Raw genomic sequence first — 5,188 nt, 5'->3', positions numbered from 1 at the left:
CTGAAAATATGTTCGCCTTTGTTTACTTTATGCATAAATATAAAAAAACAATTTACAAGAAATTTGATGCTCCCTTATCCCAAGGGCCATTCTCACAGTGCGAGGCATTCTCGTTCGGCAAATGACTTTGAATATTTCTACTGAACATTTTAATTTTAGTTTCCTCGGGAAAGTGAGTTAACTTTCTACTAACATAAAGGCTTTAACCCAGCTTCTATTCTAACTTGAGGTGGGATCTTCGTGTTGTTTCTCAATTGGTAGGGTAACTCCTAGCGTTAAATGGGTTTTATGAGAAGTTTTTTATAGCAGAAATATATTTGCAGGTTTGTTAAGGCGCGCCATAACTGAAAATACGACCTGTTTTCATGTAGAGAAATATTATGGTTTGCACTTGGAGAAGTTCAAAATATGGAAATGCTCCCATAGCCCAAATTAAGGTACGTAAAGACGTATCTTAACCTATAACTCTTCAATCTTTCTGTAAAAACAAGGTTATCCTCCGAACAGCGGGTAGCATCACGAATCCAGTAACTGCGGATTGACAATTTTGCACTGGGCTCACCAACACAATCAAGACCTTTGGTGCATATAACAGAGTCGTTGGTTATTTCAGACAGAATCCATTCCGGATCGATAATCGGAAATATCGATAATAGTATTGGTAGAAAAATCGATTAGAAAATCGATGAAAATATTGATAACAAAATCGATAAAAATATCGATAACAAAATGGATAAATAATCGATAACAAAAATCGATTAGAAAATCGATAAAAATTCATATAAAAATATCGGTAACAATCGATCGAAAAGTGATAAAAATATCGATAAAAAATCGATAACAAAACTTATAAATAATCGATAACAAAATCAATAAATAAGCGATAACAAAATCGATAAATAATCGATAACAAAATGATAAATAATCGATAATAAAATCGATAAACAACCGATAACAAAACCAATAAAAATATGGATTATTAGATCGATAAGTCCCGAGAATTCTGAAAATCTCTAAAATCCCAAACTAGTTCCCAGATTGAGTCTCTGTTTCTATATCTATATCCTTTTCTCTATAATTCCCTTTATTTTAATCTTTCTTCCTCTATAATCGTCTTTACTTTTATCAGTATCCTCATCGTCATCTTTTTCTTTATATTTATCTTTGTTTTTACTTTTATGTTTATCATTTTCTTCATCTGCACATTCCCCTTCACCTTTGCCCTTATGTAAATAAATCGTTTAAATTTACCTTGGTATTTTTGCCTTTATCTTTACGCAATTTGGTTTTTGTTTTTATTTTTACCTTTGCCTTTGCCTTTATCTTTTTCTTTATCTAAGTACGAACTCACCTTTACTTTCATTCTTGTGGTGGTCTTTTTCTAAGTTTTATTCTTTAATCTTTTATTAGCAAGTATTTGTAAAATTAATAACAAACATTCAAGAAGGACTTGTTTCCGTCCCAACAATTCTCGTTGCACTATTTCCGTGTGCAATTTCGGTTGAATTTGCCAATTTACTACCAACCAAGCAACCGCCGCTAAAGAAGTTTCACTTCAAAAAATAGCATCTATAAGAAGGCCATATTACTCCAAGAAAGACAACGGCTTGTAATTGCGCCTCGTGGTGGGCATTAAGCATTCCTCCCACCTCGTGCTCCTTAACAGGGATACTTCACGATAGCATACAGCGATCCAACGCTACGCTGTAAGCGGCTTATTTATAGAATCAACACTGTGTTCCATAAAATCCCCCATATTTTCTCTGATATAAATAAGGCCTAAGGGCTTCACAATAAGCCCCGTGGGTTTGAAACCTTTAGCATTTCACTATTTAAATGCCTTCGCCTCTTTAAAAATTAAAATTACATAATTTAGTCTTCTTTCAGCTTTGTTTGAGTGGTTAGTCAGCGTATTAGCCAAAGAGCACATACATACATACATACATACATACTTATGCACATACTTCTTTGCACGTATGTACGTACTTCTTTGTCTTCGATAAGTTGTTGAGAAATTGGTATACCTAAATTTAATAGCCATACAAAATGCATCATTAAACGCAATACACGAAATATGTTTTATTTGGTGCAAATCTATTAGTTGTAAATAATGATACAAAAAACAAAACAACATACATTGGTACAACTTGTGGCAACCAATGTTCACAGCCATCTTAGAAACAACAGTTCATGGGCAGACGAAATATTTGTACTCATTTTAATTACGTTGAACAGTACTTGACCCCATAATTAAATAATTTGGATAAAATGCATTTTTGTTCGGGTTTCAAATATGCATACAATAATACAATTGGCATCGCACTGAACTAAATAATTTTCAGTGAATGGATATTTACACATCAAAATTTTCGTTTACTAATTATTTATTTTAGTTCATTCACCATTTTTTTTCTTTGAATGGTTTGTGTTTGGCTGTAGGAATGTTTTATAAAAGACAATCAATCAAAAATTATGAATTGAAAATAAATGTGTGGTACTGCTGTAGTGAATGGGGTTATCTATATGGAAAATAAGAACATAAGTATTTTATGAACATATATACAGGCGAGTGCATATGCGTTTGGAAGCCTATAGGGTAAAATTGCATTTTTTTGTGTGAGTTTATCACAAACCCTCATAATAGGCGCAGCTTCAAGGAAACCTCCAATGACGGTTTATACCAACATGCTCCGCCTCCAGAAAAAAAATCAGAAATCGATTTTCTACTTTCCATGTTGACAAAGACGTCCGAAATTCATTCGGAAAGATATGGAAGAACCCATAATAATAATAATACTAGATTGGCGCTTACACATATGTTAGTGTTTAGCCGAGCTTCTCCTCCGATTTGTGGCATGCGCCTTGATGTTGTCACACAAAGCGGAGGGACCTACAGTTTTACGGCGACTCCGAACGGCGATTATATTTTTATGAGAAGCTGTTTTTCATGGCAGAAATACACTCGGAGGTTTGCCATTGCCTGCCGAGGTGCAACCGCAGTTAAGAAAAAACTTTTTTTTCTATATTTTTTTGCGATGTTGCTTTGACCAGGGTTTGAACCCAGGTGCTGCGGGGTAGAAGCGCGCACTGCTTACCACTTCAGCACAGCGACTTCCCAGAACCCATACCAACATTTTCACAAATACATACATACATATGTTCTGGAGTATTAAATGTCTAAACCAAGACCAGCCTCGAGCATGTCGAGGTAAGCACAGAAAGAATGATACCCCTGGGCACGACGGTATATCGGTAAGCGCATTTTGGTATAATAAATATTTGCCTAAGACTAGAATCTCGATATAGCTATTAGTACTTTGCGAAATCCACAAGAAACAGGTCTTACCGTTTGGGCCATTTAGCTTGGTATTAGCCTTTACCGAAAACACGTCTAAATTTGGAAACCACGCGAGATTAGTACAGATATGAAGGTTGACGTTTACGAACGACTTTTAGCTCATCGTTCTCAGCGTTTGAGATTTACATCATTGACTTCAACACCGGGGCCGAGGTCGAAGCATTTTCCCGCCCGAAAATAAAGTTGGTCTAGCTGGGATGGAAAATAAGAAAACTTATCACACTGTTGGCAGTTCGGACTGGAGATCAAGAGAAGAATAGCTCTTCCAAAAGGGTCTAATTTGGGATTTCTTGACAATTGAAAACAGAGGCCTCCCCGACGACCAAAAATTACGCTATGCGATGAAATTCCGGAAGCTAATCACACAAATGTCAGAACGCCTGGTTGGTTAGGAAGTTCGAGCCAGTATATTTGAAACTTAACCCCGGAAAAGTTGGTTCGGTGGTAAGCTGACAGGAGCCTCGACTGACCGGTGAGATTAAATTAAGGGACCCATATAGATAAGAGGGACTAGAAAATTCGCCTACTACATTTAAATGGACATCAGGTACTCTCTGACTAGTTTAGAGGGCACCATAAATGCTCTAACAGTCTATACTTCAGATTTAAATAGCTCCTGGCAGAATACCCTCACAAACTCTTCCGTCAATCTTCGACTCATCTTATACTCCCTGCTGCATACGTTCACTTCAGTCTATCTGCGATTGAAGGTAAGTCGGCTGTTAGCACGGACGTAGCCAGGTAGGGGCAGGGGGAGCTTGAGCACCCCTAACTTATAAGTTTTCCCTATATACATATTTAAAAAATAGTACCCTCAAATGCTAACTTAATAGTTTCCCCACCCCCTAAATTTCATTGCGGCGCCCATGGCGCAATAAGACCCTCCAGCTGTTTAAGGTGAAACAAATACAGTCTGCATTGTAAACGGCGCCCTCACGATCCACAAAGCTTACCAAGGGAACGTAATTGTTCCTAATGCAATTTTTTAATGGTCAAACCCTTTAATAGTTCCCCTAACGTTTGGGTTACACGACATAGTTTTTCACAACTAAACTAACGGCCCAACGGCTGCTACCAAATCGGAGGCCGCCCCTGTCTCTGACACGAGCTCAAATACTTTCGGACTTCATGAAATTCTGCGGCGGCGGCACCGAACGTAAATCAATATGTTTTTAGTGTGCATGCGGGTATGTACAAGTACTTACATGCATACTTACTTAGGTACTTTTATTGTGCAAAGTATGTATTTGTTACCTATTAAGTAGTTTGCTCTTGTTATTATTCTTTGTATTGTATTGTACTATTATTAACTTGGTTGCTTGTGTCATTTATCGCAAATTTTGTTATAATTTTTAATTTATTTTTTCAACCATAAATAAGTATGTATCTACTATGTATGAACATATATGTAATGCAACAAAAGCATATATGTAATTGTTGTTAGCTTGTTTACGCTCTCATTGTTGCTATTGTTGTTGCCGCTGCTTTTGCTTGGCATTAATGCTACATTATGAAGAATGTCTGTCGGTTAAGTCGAGTGCTTGATTAGTTGGATGATTGGCCGGTTAGCCATTCTTGCGCGCTGCCTGCGCCGATACGATTACAAATCGATGACTTACCAACGTACCTACGACGAGTAGTTGGTGCGCATGCGGGCGAGCGAGTGGTGAGCAGCAGAGTTTTGCATTGCACATATGGGAGTAGTGAGTGAACCTCACCTTCTTTTCTAGTAACGTTGCCGAAGTGTGCTCATATGAACGAATGATATATGCACTTATTTTTAAATGTATGTAACGGGTGATTTTTTAAGAGCTTGATAACTTTTTTTTT

This window comes from Rhagoletis pomonella, unplaced genomic scaffold, assembly GCF_013731165.1.
Source record: "Rhagoletis pomonella isolate Grant_MI unplaced genomic scaffold, Rhpom_1.0 Rhpom_scaffold_00007, whole genome shotgun sequence".
NCBI classification, from domain to species: Eukaryota; Metazoa; Arthropoda; class Insecta; order Diptera; family Tephritidae; genus Rhagoletis; species Rhagoletis pomonella.
The sequence above is the reverse complement of the archived record's forward strand: the minus strand, read 5'-3'. Positions refer to the sequence as shown.